General features: G+C 48.7%; 1 long non-coding RNA gene across 1 annotated transcript in view; it reads right to left on the reverse strand.

Moving 5' to 3' along the window:
* LOC109323307 overlaps positions 1-15,718 on the reverse strand; it is an 18,295-nt gene extending 2,577 nt beyond the window's left edge. The window contains exons 1-3 of the long non-coding RNA XR_002104606.1: positions 15,625-15,718; positions 12,324-12,329; positions 847-855 (exon numbers count right to left, since the gene is read on the reverse strand). This is a non-coding gene — a long non-coding RNA (uncharacterized LOC109323307). The remainder of the gene's footprint in view (positions 1-846; positions 856-12,323; positions 12,330-15,624) is intronic.
* Positions 15,719-16,686: the final 968 nt, after the last annotated feature.

Here is a 16,686-nt window from a genome sequence, read left to right on the forward strand (position 1 = left end):
TTTCTGTTCTCCATCTCTCATGTAAATGAATGGTCATCTGTTCCCATCTCAGATGCAAATGAGACCTAGGGCAGTTGTTTCACTTTTGTCACCCTTATCTGGAGGGTTTTAGGTGTGTCTCTCACTGCATCTTAATTAGTTTCTGTTGGGGGGGGGCGATTCTTTGTGAGTCAGACAGTCTGTGTCCTGTGTCAGGGCTCCCCAAAAACATGGAGCTGACAGGTAACACTGTGCATTACTTCCAAGTTTAACATCTATGGGAAGAGCAGAAAAATCCCCTGGGCTCATACATTTCCTTCTACTGATGCTCCAGAAATAGCCAACACAATACCTCATGTGACCCCTAACTGAGATTGCAGTGCCTCAATTTCCTTTTTGCAGACTGTATGATCTGACTTCTTGTGGCCTGCGAGCTGAGCTTCAATCTTTACTTGTGTGATTCCTGCTTTCACTTCCTCTGCAGCCTCTTTCCACTGCTTTATTTCCTCCTGCACTTGCCTTCTAGCAGTTTTTTCCTCTCTAAGCTGTTTTTGAATGACCTGAAGCTGAGTTGCCTGGTTAATACTTTTAAGCATTTGTGCCTGAGCTTTCCAAGCCTCTGTTTCACTAAGATATGTTTGACAATGATCTTGCAACCGTGTAACCTGACACAGCCTCTGCTAGCTCTTCTGTTAAAGATTGACATAAATAAATAAATAAACCATGCAATGCAGTGCATTTCTGTGTTTTCTTACCTATCTAAGGTTTTACACTCGTTATAAGAATCTCCACTTGCTGCTGTAATTTCTCCCAAGAGTCAGGACCCTTAAAGAAATCATAATCCCATGGTCCCTTTCCAGATTCCACCATAAATTTCTCTAACAAGGATTTCTCTTTACTTCCCATCCCTGATGAGAGGTTCAAACGTTAAAGCTCTGATGGGACTCTGTCCCTGAAACTTTGTCTGTACTGCCAGGCCTCAGGTGACCAGCAAGATCCAGGTTGCGACCCTAAATCCTGAAGTTAGAACTGCCTCTTATCAACAGCAACTACCTCTCTGACCGTGGCTAATCAGTTCTCCTCCCAAGTCCCATCTGGGGTGCCAACTGCTGGGCAAAAACTCATCCAAGCCGTACTTCTCTGTGGGTGAGGAGAACTCTGTGATCAACCACCAGCACTTGTCCGACAAACAGTCAGAAGCTTTATTAACTACAAAACATCTACTAAGCACAAAGCAGTTCATCAACTCTTCTTCAGACTAAATAAGCCCAGTTCCCTAAGCCTCTCTTCGTAAGTCATGTGCCTCAACCCCTGAAACATTTTTGTTGCTTTCTGCTGGACTCCCTCCAATTTGTCCACATCCTTTCTATAGTGGGGAGGGGTGGGGCAGGGCGGGGGAAGCCAAACTGTACACAGTACTCCAGATGTGCCTCACCAGTGCAGAATAGAGAGGAATAATCACTACCCTTGATCTGCTAGCAATGCTCCTACTAATACAGCTCAGTATATTGTTAGCCTTCTTGGCAACAAGGGCACACTGTTGACTCATGTCCATCTTATTGTCCACTGTAACCCCCACATCCTTTTCTGCAGACCTGCTGCTTAGCCAGTTAGTCCCCTGGCTGTAGTGGTATGTGGGATTGTTCTGTCCTAAGTGCAGGACTCTGCACTTGTCCTTGTTCAACTTCATGAGATTTCTTTTGGTCCAATCCTCCAATTTGTCTAGAGCAGTGGTCTCCAAACTTTTTTGATCGAGCACCCTTATCAGTAAAAAATTTTTGAGCACGCACCCCCAATGTATGTATATTTATTTATAAATTATATACATGTAGTACTGTACTAATATATTAAGTACATTATAAAACATACACAAAAATATAAATTAAAAAAGGATGAGATAAAGATGAAATAAACAATATTTTTAAAATAATTATTTATTATGTTTTATTCATTAACAGTACAGAAAACCTTTTTGCTGTCACTAAAAATATTATTACTACTAATAATATTTTTTAGTAAGAGCAATGTGGTTGAATATTCTTCATTATTTTTGAAAATCTTGGTTTAACACTTTGTGATACACCCATTTGAAGGTCTGGTTCTAAGTTCAGTTTATTTCGATACTTGGTTTTAATGGCTGTCATAGCTGAAAAAGATACCTCACAAAGATACGTAGATCCAAATGGAAGAAGTGCATCGTTGGCTGCGCTTACTAAATCATGATACTGATTTTTCAATCCCATCCACCAATTATGCAAAGGTTTTTGTTGAAATTCGGCTAGTAAATTTCCATCTTCCCTGATGTCAATCAGTTGCAAACTCATCGGAAGGTGTTGCATTTTTATATTTTTAACAAATGGGTTCAAAACCCACTGAAACTTTGTTTGGAAGATTTTTAAACAAGTTAGAAAATTCTGTTTCCAAGTTTTTTAAGTGTGCACATATGAGAGTTTTTATAGGTGACACACTTACATTGTTTTCAGCAACAAAATCATATAACAATGGAAACATTTCCAAACATCCATTTTCAAAATGCCCTCTCCATAGCATGATTTTCTTTTGAAAAGCAGTTACTTTCTCACTCATTGTTAAAACATCAGCTTTACCTTGAAGGGACAGATTAAGTGTGTTTATTTTTTTTTAAATATCTGCTAGGTAGCATACTACTGACAGCCACTTGTCATCACAGAAAAGGTCAGCAAATTTGGAACACTTGTCTTTTTGTAAAAGAAAAATCCGTAACTCATCTTTAAGTTTGACAACTCTTTTAAGCACTTTACCACAAGGTAACCAGCGAACCTCTGTGTGGTACAAAAGATTTTCATAGTCACTCCCCATCTCATTACAAAGTATTGTAAAGATTCTTCTATTTAAAGGTCTTGTTTTAATAAAATTAACCACATCAATGACATCCTGTAGCACTTTGTGCACTTCTGGTTCCAACTTCTTTGCTGCAATAGCTTGCCTATGAATGATGCAGTGAATGAATTTCACGTGTGGTGCTATCTCTGTAACTGTACCCCAGAATCCTTGTTTTATTTCAGTCAAAGCAGCCGCTCCATCAGTGGTTACACTTACACGGTTTTTCCATAAAACATAGTTTTTATTAAAGAAGTCATTTACTGTTGAGAATATATCTTCTCTGGTATATTTTTCCTTTAGTGGCTCACAAAAAAGTAATTCTTCGTGTATTTCATTATTGAAACAGAATCTTGCAAATACCATAAGCTGAGACATGTTAGAAACATCTGTACTTTCATCCAACTGTATAGCAAACCTCCCACACTGCATAATTTGTTCTAATACTTGTTCCTTCAAATCTTCAGCAATGTTTTCTATGCATCTTCCAACAGTATTTGCTGAAAAAGGAATGCATTTTAGTTTGTTGCCATAGTTTTCCGCATATTATTTCAGCCATTTTTACCGTGGCTGGAGAACAAGTGTTGCCCCAATGGTATGTGGCTTTTTGTCTCTTGTGATTAAGTAAGAAACCTCAAAAGAGGCTTCTAAACATGTATCATTAAGTTCAGTGAAATTTGTAAAGTACTGGATGGAGTATCGCATGATTTTAAACATGGCTGAAAAAATTGTAGAGGTTTGTCTTCATGTTCTGGATGCCTAGTTTTTAAATGTCTTGCTAATCATGATGGCTTCATACTATCATTAGCTAATATCTCAAGGCACAATATACACTTTGGGTGAGGTTCATCGTTAACAATAGTGGATGTAAATCCATATTTCAAATAGTTTTCTTGATAATTTTGAATTTTTTTGGCCGACTTCTTGTCAGATCTGATTAGATCGTCATTGTGTTTACCTTGTAATGTGGCTGACGAAGAGCTTGTACTAGGAGTAGAAGAAGTGTCAGCTCTGCCATTTTCTTGTTGTTCGCTTGTGCTCACATTATTAGTATTATCTTCAATCCGCTATTTCTTTTAAGGAATCTTTTTAAGGCACTTGTCCATTTTGTGAGGGTTAGTTTAGTTAAAACTAGATAATATAATCCGTAAATCCACTTAATCAGGCACACGTAAACTGCAATACGTTGCAACACGCTGAAAGCGAACAAACAAGTGAGGGCGCCACTGTCAACCCCTCCACATTGTGGAACTCCCACTCTTCCCTCAGGATACCTGGCGTACTGTACATGACACGTGACTGTGAGGGAGTTGTTTGCCCCGGCTCCATCCGTCGCCGGTCAACTTCCTCTCAGGGGACCCCTAGTAGGGAGATACACATAGAGACTCACCGGCCTCAATGAACCCATGCGCTGGTCTCGCCTGCCACAACTTCGATGATATGTTAATTGGGTTCAGATGTTATGGCGCATGCACTCTGGAAAATGAGACTCTCGTCCTCCGCTGGGCCCTAGGGTCCTGAGGGCTCCTCCACCCCTACACCCTCGCCCAATCCACCGGGAAGATCGTCCTACTGGAACAGTCCTCAGCGCGACGCGCTCTGGGCCACGCCACCAACATAAACACAGTCAATCAAACGCCTGTTACGAATGAGGGAACTACGGACTCATGCCCGCCCTCAAGGTGCGCCTAGGCTCCTCGTTGGTCAGGGAGTGGGGTGCTCCTTCCTGTCCCCTCCCTTTTAGTCCTAAGCTCACTGACGGGGCTGCTCCACCCTCGTCGTCTGGTAAGTCATAAAGGGAAGTCCATAAGAAAATCAGAGTACCGGCAGCTCCTGCATTCCCGGTGCTCCTCCCGGCCGCCGTCTGCCGCCTCCCTCAGTTAACTACCTTATCCGGGGCTCTGCTGGCCCCAAAAGGTCCGTCCTCTCCTCCACGCTGCCTGGATGCTCCACAGTCTGCTCCTGCCGGCGCCGACTCCTGCCGCCGCCACGTCCAGATCCACCGCCCCTCTGCGTGCCTCCGGCACTCCTTTTATGCCGGCCCGGGTTGCTCCTGCACCAGCTGCTTCTGGGTTCCTGTAAGGAGGAAGTTTCCGGCCTTTGCCCTCTGCCACGACCCGGAAGTCGGGCTGGGTCCTGCTGCCGCCGGGATCGCCCGGGCTCGGCACCCTCTTCACTCCCTTACATATCCCGCCCCTCAAGACGCCGCTAGACGCTTTTTTGTTCTGACTGCCTTCTCCACAGCCCCTACTCCCCTGTAATAGGACCGCCCTACAATCAGAGTCAGCACGCTACTTCGTCCCGCCGTATCTCTACAGGAAGTCTGCCACAGTGTTGGCTCGCCCTGGTTTGTAACCAATCTGGAATTGGAATAGTTGAAGTGCCAGTGCCCATATCATTATTCGGGCATTCTCAGTCTTGGTCGAATTAAGCCACCGCAGGGGTGCGTGGTCCGTCACTAAACGGAACTCTCGACCTAGCAGATAGTACTTAAAATAGTCAATACCCCACTTGATTGCCAGACACTCTCGCTCGATTGTGGAGTACCTTTGTTTGCTGTCGTTCAGCTTCCAGCTAGCGAAGGCTACTGGGTGCTCTGCTCCATCCACCTCCTGGGTGAGCACTGCCCCCAGGGCGTAGGCCGAGGCATCCGTCTGTAGGGTAAATGGGATATTAAAGTCAGGTGTATGAAGTACCGCTTCCTGGCATAGGACCCTTTTTAGTTCTTTGAAGGCTCTCTGCCTCTCCGGGTTCCACTTTATCTTGTGGGGTTCTCGCCCCTTCGTTGTTTCGACCAAGGGGTTGGCAACTTCGGCAAACTGCGGGATAAACCATCTATAATAACTGGCTAGGCCCAAGAAGGCTCGCATCTGTGTCTTTGTCAGGGGCGCCTCATAATTCCTGATGGCCTCGACTTTGTCCCTCAAAGGTCTCACCTGTCCTTGTCCGATAGGAAGCCTAGGTACTTTGTCTTGTGCTTGCCCAGGGCACATTTCTTTGGGTTCGCCGTCAATCCCTTCCACCTTAGCTCCATCAAGATTGCCCTTAGGGCCCTTATATGTTGTTCCCACGTCTGCGTATATATGACTATGTCATCTATATAGGCCGCCACATATTCTTGATGGGGCATGAGCACCCAGTCCATTAGCCGTTGGAATGTGGCCGCCGCACTGTTTAACCCAAAGGGCATCCTTTTAAATTCGAATAGGCCCCACGGCATGCCGAAAGCCGTCTTGGGTTGATCCTCCTGCCACAAGGGGATCTTCCAGTACCCCTTTGACAAGTCTAGTGTAGAAATAAAGCTGGTTTGCCCTATTCGCTCCACTAACTCGTTCACTTGGGGCATTGGGAAAGCATCGAATTGCGTTAACGGGTTTAGCTTCCTGAAGTCTACACACAACCGCAGGCTGCCATCTGGTTTTGTCACCGCTACCAACGGGCTCCGCCAGGGGTTGCGCGAGAGGGTAATAATCCCCTGGGCCAACATCTTTTCCAATTCTGCCTTGATGGGCTGGCGCCGATGAAAGGGAATCCTCCGCCACTTTTCCCTTGCGACCTGGCCCTTCCTAGTTATAATGGCATGTTCGAGCCCCTTCACCTTCCCTGGCCTATCGGTGAAGATGTCCTCAAATTCTCGGATCAACTCCCGCATCTGTTGTTCCTGCCTCCTCCCCAGACGTTGGTCCCTGGCAAAAGGGGAAGCAACCGTGGGGCCTTGCAGCTGGTCGCCCCCGGTGTCTCCTGTTTGTCGGACTCAAAGTCCGGCTCAAGCAGAAGCCCCTGGGGTTCTTGCCACTCTTTAAGCAAGTTAACATGGAAAATTTGTCTCTTCCTTCGTTTACCCTCCCATCGCACCTCATAATCTACCGGGCCCACTCATCTAACCACTGTAACCAGCCCCTGCCACTGTGATTCAAATTTACGGTTGGAGCTGGGTAGCATTACCAGCACTTTCTGACCTGCTCGCGGCTCTCATTCCTTCGCCCCCTTGTTGTATCAATCCTTCTGTTGTCGCTGGGTTTCTACCAGGTTATCCTGAGCCATTTCTTGAGCGAGGTGCAGGCGTTCCCGTAGGCTCTGCACATGTTCGGTCGCCTTCTGTCCTATGCTGCCACTGTCCTCCCAACCTTCCCGCACGATGTCTAACAGGCTCTGAGGGCAGTGCCCAAAGACCAGTTCAAATGGGGAGTAACCCATGGATGCTTGCGGGGTGTCTCGGACCGCAAGCACTAGTGGTGGCACCAACAAGTCCCATCTCCGAGGGTCAGCCTGCATACAGCACCGCAGCATTCCCTTTAGGGTAGCGTTAAAACGCTCAACTAACCCATTGGCTTGTGGGTGGTACACGGTCGTCTTGAGATAGCGTATCCGTAGTACTTTACAAAGGGCCACTACTACCATCGACATAAAGTTTGACCCTTGGTCCATCATTATCTCTTTGGGGATCCCAAAGGTGGTGACCCACTTCATGCGTTCTTCGGCCACCCGTGCCCCCGTGACCGTCCTCAAGGGTACGGCCTCTGGGAAACGGGTGGCATAATCAATGAGGACAAGGATAAACTGGTGTCCGGCCATGCTTCAGGGCAATGGGCCCATCACGTCTAAGGCTATCCACGCAAAGGGGTCTCGTACCACTGGTACAGGCTGCAGGGGCACCCGGGGGGGGTTGTTAGAGCTCACCCTTTGGCACCACCCACACGATTTGCAAAAGTTCTCTACATCCTCGTTCAGATGCAGCCAAAAACACCACCGGGTCAACCGGGCTTCAGTCTTGTGCTTCCCCAGATGCCCTCCCAGGGGGTTCCCATGCGCTAGCCGCAATAAGGGTTGTCTATAGGAGAGGGGTATCAACAGCTGCGCCACCTCCTCCCCCTCGTGTTGGCCCCGCTTAATGCGGTATAACAAGCCCTGTCTGATTTCCACTTGGGGCCCTCTGGCTCGATCAGCATTGGGGCTTACCTGCTGCTCGCGTCGTGTGGCCACCTCTTCTCTGAAGGGCCGGAGCTCTCCATCTGTCTCTTGGGCCTCTTTAAACTGGCTGCTGCTCGCGAGCTCTTCCAGTTCTGTGTCATCCGGCGGTCCCCATTCCTTTCCTACTAGTCCTCCCCGAGCAATGTCCGAGGGCTGAAGCCCCGCAAGGACCTCGAAGATCTCCAGCCAATCTCTTCCCAATGTCATCAGGTACAGTATGTCCTCCTTTAGCCCTACCAGCATTCGTCGGCAGGTCCCTTGCACCCATACTTCCAGTAACCTTCTTTCGAAGTAGGACCTCTGCTTGTGCAGGCAAACGAGGTATATCCCTGCACACTGGGGGGGCTTCCCTCCACTCAACTGCTGAAGACCTGACCAGGGTCTGTGCGCACCCGGTGTCCACCGCCGCCGTCAAGGGGCGCCCCCCCCCACCCAAGCTCGTACTTCAGGTAACAGCTTTGGGGAGGGAACTACCCCTGTGCATACCCCACACTCCATGGGCTCACCTTCCGCGGGGCCTCTGTCCCTCAAGGGTCCCTTGGGGTACTGTCCCCCCCTCGTGGCCTGGCTGCGGGTGTTCAATGGGCAAACACGGGCTATATGGCCTCTCCCACCACAAAGGAAACAGAAGAGGCCCTTCCTAGCTGGCCTCTTCTCACCCCTGCCCTCCTTCTCACTCTTGGGAGGGCCTTCCCTTCCCTGCATACCTTGATCCGGGGATAGCTCCCCTTGCACTGCCTCAAATTGTTCCGCTAAACGAAGGGCCTGGCGTGATGTCGTGGATCCATGACACCTGACCCACTGTCATGTATCCTCTCCCAGATCTGTGAGGAACTGCTCCAGTAATACCTGGTCACAGATCTCTTCCTTGGTTGCCACGGCCGGCTTCAACCATTTGATCACTTCATCTGAGAGGAACTGCCATAAGGCCTTAGGGTCCTTCTCTGTCCTGGTTTTCCTTCCTCGGAAGGCCTGTTGATGCCTCTCAGGTGTAATGTCTAACCTTTGTAGGATCTTGGCCTTTACCTGGTCGTAATCCAATGCGTCTCTCCGGGATAAAGCCTGGTAGGCTGCTTGCGCCGGGCCCACCAGCAGGACCCCCACACAGCCGGCCCATCTCGCCTTGTCTACCCCAGCGGCTAGGGCCGCTTGCTCGAAGGCCTCTAAAAAGGCCTCCATGTCGTCCTCCTTAGTCATCTTTGGTACGCTGAACTCCCATGGGCTCTGCCCCGCATGGGACTGCTGCTGCAGCCAATGTTCCTGCATGCTCATCTGCCTCAGGGATGCTTGTTGGTGTTGCTGCAGTAATTGGGCCATCAGGTTCAGGGTCTGCTGCCCAGTGTCCTTGCCTGTCATCCCAGCCGGGAGCTCCATTTGGGTTGTACTGCTGGGTCGGGACGCCCTTCAAGGGTGGCATTTCCCGGCCAATGCACCAGTTGTGAGGGAGTTGTTCGCCCCAGCTCTGTCCATCGCTGGTCAGCTTCCTCTTGGGGGACCCCTAGTAGGGAGATACACGTAGAGACTCACCGGTCTCAACGAACCCACGCGCTGGTCTCGCCTGCCACGACTTCGATGATATGTTACTGGGTTCAGATGTTATGGTGCGTGCAGTCCGGAAAATGAGACTCTCATCGTCCGCTGGGCCCTGGGGTCTTGAGGGCTCCTCCACCCCTACACCCTCGCCCGATCCACTGGAAAGATCGTCCTATTGGAACGGTCCTCAGCGCAACGCGCTCTGGGCTGCACCACCAACATAAACACAGTCAATCAAATGCCTGTTACGAATGAGGGAACTATGGAGTCATGCCCACCCTCAAGGTGCGCCTAGGCTCCTCGTCGGTCAGGGAGTGGGGTGCTCCTTCCTGTCCCCTCCCTTTTAGTCCTAAGCTCACTGATGGGGCTGCTCTGCCCTCGTCGTCCGCTAAATCATAAAGGGAAGTCCATAAGAAAATTGGAGTACTGGCAGCTCCTGCATTCCCGGTGCTCCTCCCGGCCGGCGTCTGCCGCCTCCCTTGGTTAACTACCTTGTCCGGGGCTCTGCTGGCCCCAAAAGGTCCGTCCTCTCCTCCACACCACCTGGATCCTCTGCAGTCTGCTCCCGCCGGCGCCAACTCCCGCCGCCACCACCTCCGGATCCACCGCCCCTCTGCATGCCTCCGGCGCTCCTTTTATGCCGGCCCGGGTTGCTCCCGCACCGGCTGCTTCCGGGTTCCTGTAAGGGGGAAGTTTCCGGCCTTTGCCCTCTGCCGCGACCTGGAAGTCGGGCTGGGTCCTGCTGCCGCTGGGATCGCCTGGGCTCAGCACCCTCTTCACTCCCTTACAGTGACCATCTGACACACAGACCAAGTGAGGGCGCCAGTGTCAATCCATATATTAAATATTAGTAAAGCTTAATTTCTTTCTCTTTTTTTTGGATAAAAATGAATATAAATAGAAGTTCTAATATTTTCTTCCTGCACCCCAATGGTTGGTCTTGCACACCCCCTGGGGTGCGCACACCCCACTTTGGAGACCACTGAATCCTAGCTCTATCCTCCAGCATATCTACTACACCCCCTAGCTTGGTGTCATCCTAGAACTTTCCGAGGGTGCAATCCATCCCATCTTCCAGATCATTATTAAATGTATTGAAGAAAACCAGCCCCAGGACTGACCCCTGGGGCACTCCACTTGACTACTTGGCTAGACATTGAGCTACCTGTTCAGCCCAACAATCCAGCCATCTTTGTCTCCACCTTACAGTCCATTCATCCAACCCATACTTCCTTAGCTTGCTTGCAGGAATGTTGTTGGAAATGTTATCAAAAGCCTTGTTAAAGGCTACATATAAGGAGAGACAATAACTCCTCTCTATAAAGCATGTCTGTTAAGCAATAACACGTTGCATTAACAAGCAATGGGTTCATTACCTTTCTAAGTGGTTATTTTATCCCAAGAGTGGTGATCAGACAGCCTTACGCTGTATGGGACAATATATCACTCAGGAGTCTTGAAAGTATATCCAACCGTGCACTCTCTACCCTTACCTTTTATTAGCTTTGCTTACTTAATCTAATGCATAAACATGCTTTGTAATACTTTCCCTATACCTATTGGCTTAAAACTCTACCTTTACACTCCCAATTATCTTTGCTCCAGCTCAAACAGGATGATATTTGTTATGTTTTTTCTACCCAAAAAGAAGATTAAAGTTTTAATCTTTGTCATCACAGATCCGTAACCAGTCTGGTGAGCTTGTGCCAACAGTTGTGCAACTTAACGGTGAACCCAGCTTTTGCTAATCCAGTTGAGTATGGAGAGTTGGAAATTTGGATGGTGGTTTTTAGTTGGGGGTTTTACAGGTGTACCAACCGCAGGCTTTTGATCCTATGGTCCCCTCCTTGGTGACCTTCTTATAGAATAGTCACAATCTCTCTCGGTGCTCAGTCTCGCATTACCTCAATGCCTATGTCACTATTAGGGTCCATGAAAGGGTCTAGGTGTAGGTCTCACTGGAACATTGATCAATATATGTGTATGTGTATATATATATATATTGCTCACACAAATACTTTGTTAAGGCATTGGGCCAGAATAGGCCTGATCAGTGAACCTGATCAATGCATGAACTCCTTACATAAACAGAACTTGGAATGTGGGCCAGATGTGCATTCCAGCTAGGGGATGGAAGCAGGAGATGGCAGCACAAGATGTAGAATAGTCCAGTACCAGGATGATAAGGCTGGAATGGAAACGCTCAGATCAAGATGTTGAACAAGCCCATGGTACAGGATGGCTTAAGATATTCAAAATTTTAGTGGAATGTAATATGCCATTTGTTTTGATCACGGTATAAAATGAGAATTAGAAATTATGGGAACTTTGTATTGGCCCAGGAAGCCTATGTGGTGTTGTGCCAATACTTTGTCATAGGCATACAAGTCATGCCTTGTAGACAATAAATTTGGCCAACACTTTGCCACTGAACCAAGCCTGTGGTCATTATTTAAGACAAGATTGGTGTTGGGATCTCCTGGCTGCAATTTTTTTGCTGGCACTGCAGTCCCAGAGACTTCAGGCTGAGAACACATGAATAACACCCACACTGGCCTGGAGAATCCATCTCTCGGGGGGGTGGGGCAGGGAACAGCTGCACAGAATGCTAGGCAGAGGTGAGGATGGCAGCATCAGTATGTGATTCCTCCTATTCTAGTGTCTGCTCCCAGATTGTGCAACCATTGCTGAGTTTGAATGGTAAAAATGTGTTTGTGGGTTTAATGGGTGTGCTGACTAAAGGCTTTTTGGCCTACAAGGAGGAAAGGTTTGGATTGTGACAGCGTGACACAAAAATTTCAGTTACCCTCTCAGAAATACATTGCATTATAGCATGCGGATTTTAAAGATATGAGTATGCCTGTCCAGGAAAAATGGCTCACCAGGCCTCTGAGGCTATCCTAAAAACAGTTATAAGGGCTGTTATTATCTATAATGATTTTTTTTAACTACCGTATTGAAGAGACAGAAACTTTGGACACCTTGACCTATAAACAAGAACATTTGCAGTGGGACCAGAAAATTATAAACTTCAGTACTGACTTGGATTGGTGAGTCAGAATAGCTTGTGACTTAGGAAAGATGGGTTCAGTTTCCTAGTCTGCCTTAGATTTCCTGCAACATTCTGGACTCTTCATGCCTCAGCTTTCCCTATGTAAGATTTCATAGATTTCATAGACATTAGGGCTGGAAGGGACCTCGGAAGATCATCGAGTCCAGTCACCTGCCCCAGGGCCAGGAAGTCAGCAGGGATCCCAGCAAGATAAACATCCAGATGTCTTCTGGAGGCATTCAGAATAGGTGCCTGAACTACCTCCGACGGCAGTCTATTCCAAACCTTGGGGGCTCAGACAGTAAAGAAGTTCTTTCTTATGTCCAGCTTGAAATGGTCATGGAGGAGTTTGTGACTGTTCAACCTTGTCATCCCTTGGGGGGCTCTTGTGAACAAATGTTCCCCCAGATCCTGGTAAGCACCCCTGATGAACTTATATGTGGCCACCAGATCGCCACTGAGCCTATGCTTTTCCAGGCTGAAGAGCCCCACGGCTCTCACCTTTCTTCATAAGGTCTGCTTCCCTGACCTCTGATCATGTGTGTGGCTCTCCTCTGCACCCTCTCAAGCTTCTCCACATCCTTTTTGAATTGTGGAGGCCAAAACTGGACGCAGTACTCCAGCTGCGGCCTCACCAAAGCTGAGTACAAAGGGGGGAATGACGTCCCGGGATTTGCTAGAGAAGCATCTATGGATGCAAGCCAGTATTTTGGTCGCTTTACTAGCTGCAGCATTGCATTGCAGGCTAATGTTCATCTTGTGGTCAGTGATGACCCCTAAATCTCTTTCTTCCATAGTGCTAGCCAATGTAGCACTGCCAAGCCTATAAGGATGCTGCAGGTTTTTCTTCCCAAGGTGGAGAACCTTGCATTTTTGAGCATTAAACACCATGAGGTTCTTGTCTGCCCAATTGCTGAGCCTATCCAGGTCAGCCTGGATTACTCACTTGTCTTCTGGTGTGGATGCTTTGCCCCAATGTCCACATCATTAATGAAGATGTTAAATAGTATAGGCCCAAGGACAGAGCTCTGGGGGACCTCACTGCTCACAGGGCACCACGATGATTGACTTCTGTCAACCACTACCCTCTGGGTCCTACCAAGGAGCTAATTCCCCAGCCAGCGGATTGTGGTGTGGCTGAGGTTGCAGTGAGATACTTTCCTGCTTCATGGGGGTATTATGAAGACAAAGAACTTCAGGATTGTGGGAGTGCTCAGTTACTGTGTTGATGAAGGCCAATAGAAGTACCTGAGATGTATTTTTTAGGATAGGAACAGAGGGTGAGACCAAAATACGCAAGTATTCTGAAGCAGCTGTATTCTGAGCAGCAAAGATGTAACTCCAATGTTGTAGATAGCTCCCTGCTCAAGGCAGGATCATCCTCATCTAAACCATCCCAGCCAAGTGTCTCTTTAGCCTACTCTTGAAAATTCCCAAGGATGGAGAATCCACAGCTTCTGTAGATAGCCTGTAGGGCTATGCGAAGCTTCGGGTGCTGATTCGATTCAGAGGAGATTCAGCCCAATTCAGCGGCCAAATTTCTGACTCCAAATCGAATCAGGGGACCAATTAAAAGGTTCAAATTATTTTGAAGCTGTCTGAATCTTTGGAAAAGATTTAGAGAGCTTCGATGATTCAGATAGTTCCTGCCTGCTGGCTGCAGCAGGGAGCTGAAGCTGGACTCGGAGCCAGTAAGTAGGGGGCGGGGGAGGGAGGAGGGAACCATGGGGGACCCCTGCCAGGCCTTATCTCCTACCTGCTCCCCTAGCCCCCTGAGCATCCCCCAACTCCTGCCTGCTCCCCCAGCCCCCCCATAGCTCCTCACCCACCCCAGTTTCTGGTTCTTTAAAAAAAAGGCCCCACACACAGGCTGCTGCAAGATAGGGGGAGCAATCCCCACTGCTCCCCACTGCCTCACACTATGTGGGGGACTTTTCCACAAGTACCCCAACCCCTACTCGCTCTCCCAGCCACTCCATGGCTCCCTGCACACCCCAGTTCCCAGCCCTTTTAAAAAACCAAAAAACCTCAACCTCACTGGCTTCTGCAGTGGCCTTGGGGTTTCTGGGGGCTTGTCACAGAGCCCCCCACACAGCACAGTATAGTGGGGGGCAGCAGGGATCACCTCCTGCCTGGCAGGAACCGGTGAGTCAGGGCTTTTTTTTTTAAAGGGCCATGAGCTGGGGTGGGTGGGACAGCCATGGTGGTGGGGCTGGGAGAGTAGGCAAGGGTTGGGGGGCTTGTGGAAGAGCTCCCCACACAGCAAGGAGCAGTGGGGGGTGGGGCCTGTGTGATTTGGAGATTTGGCTGATTCAGCATCAGTTAAATCTCCTTATCAGATTCAGCCAAATCAATTTGGGACAGTGATTCAAATCACCAGATTGAATCACTGTCCCCCAAATTGTCTGAATCCAAATCCAAATACTAACCACTAGGACTGTGTGAAATTTTGCTGCCTATTTTGTTTCAATGCTGTTTCGAGCCATTTTGACCTCAAAACAGTAATGTTGAAACCAAACAGAGAGGCTCGAAACAGGGCAGGTCAAAACTTTTCAAACTTTTTGAAATGTTTTGAATTTCAACTGAAGCTGGGCTTACCTTTAATGGCTTCCCTACAGGGAAACAGAAAGTAAAGTAAAGGGAGGGAGGGGGAGGAGTGGGGAAGGTCGGGGCGAAGGAAGGAGTGCTCCCTTTATTGACATATGTAGCTGGCCAGTGACTGTCACCCTTCTCTGAGGTCCCTTCCAACCCCAGCGCTCTGGGGGAGGGACAGAAAAACTTCTTAAAAGGCAGCATTTTTTGAATTGCCCTGCTTTCTGTTTTGGGGTCACTTAGTGAGCTGTCTGTTCTAGCAGCTCTCTGTCAGACCACTACAACTAGGTGCACTGATTTTTCTAAAGGATTCCCTGCTTGCTACCCTAGCAAGAGGGATTTCAGAATAGCTTCTTCTTGTAGGTGCTTTTATTTTATTATTATATTCATTGATTTATTCTTTTGAATTTTATACTTATATTGGATAGGGTTACAATAGAATTTGCTCTATACAGGAATTTACTATATATATTTCTTTTTATGCGGTCATTCTTTCCAGCACACCAACGCTTTTGAGCTTTTCTACACACACAGACATATTTCTATCAGGTTCATAAATCTCATTACTCAAGTCAGCTCACCTTGCGTTTTTTCTACACACACAGACATATTTCTATCGGGTTTGTAAATCTCATCACTGCACCACACCTACAGTTTTCAGTTTATATAGGAATGCAAATACATTTATATATTTCTTGAAAAGGAAGACATGAAACACATCATGAAGCATGGTGGAAAGTCAGGTGGTCATACTGGACAGCCTTCAGGGAGGGGTGGAAGAGGGGGTAGAGGGAGAGGTGTATGTTCCCCCCCCAAACTGAGATGCAGCCTCTTTCCTCCAGCTAAAATGGATGAGGCTGCTACAGGCAGCAAAGAGAAGGTAGCAGTACCACAGCCACTACCTGTGCCTGAGACTGCATACCCATCCACGTGCAGCAGCCATAACCCCCCTGTAGCAGGCAACTAAGGTGCCTGCTACTTTTGGAGCAGTAAGGAAGGAGCCCAGCTGCAGGTCACCATGGCAACCGGAGGGAGCCAGGGACCCACACCTGCTAGCAGTCAGCTGACCAGAAGGGGCAGGGCCTGGCTCCCATCAAACCCCAGAGTGGAGGCCAGGTGGGCTGCTGGCAGCCAAGGGGGAAGGAGCTCAGCCTGAGCGAGCAAAGGGGAGAGGCCTGACTGCATGAGCAGCCTGATACGGGTGAGAGATGGGGCACCCTTGAGGTGGCTTGAATGATGTTTTAGCCAAGCGGCGTGAATTTATGTTATAGCCCAGGGGTTTGTGTTTTGTGTGCTGTTTTCACTGGTGGCTTGGCAGAGGCTATTAGGGAATGGAGGAGGCCTCATGGGGGTCCACGGCAGTGTAGGGACCCTGAGCGTCAGAGAAGGCGCAGTGTTGGGGGTGCGCCAACCCTAAGCGTCAGAGAAGGCGCAGTGTTGGGGGTGTGCCAACCCCGAGCCCTGGTGACGGGGGAGGGGGGCAGTGGGAAGCCCCAGCGAGGGGGTGGGCAGTGACTGATGAGCGCCTGTGCAGCGCCATGCAAGACAGGGCTGCGGAGAGCCCGAGTGCCTGTGGAGTGCCATGCAAGACCAAAGAACGTCAGTTCCATCAGCGAGGCTTCGGGTGTGGTAAAGGGGTGGTTGGAGCCACGCATAGCCCATAAGGTTGGGGTGCACAGAAACACCCATTACAGAACGAG

The sequence above is a fragment of the Crocodylus porosus genome, unplaced genomic scaffold (assembly GCF_001723895.1).
Source record: "Crocodylus porosus isolate Cpor-Errol unplaced genomic scaffold, CroPor_comp1, whole genome shotgun sequence".
Taxonomy (NCBI): domain Eukaryota; kingdom Metazoa; phylum Chordata; order Crocodylia; family Crocodylidae; genus Crocodylus; species Crocodylus porosus.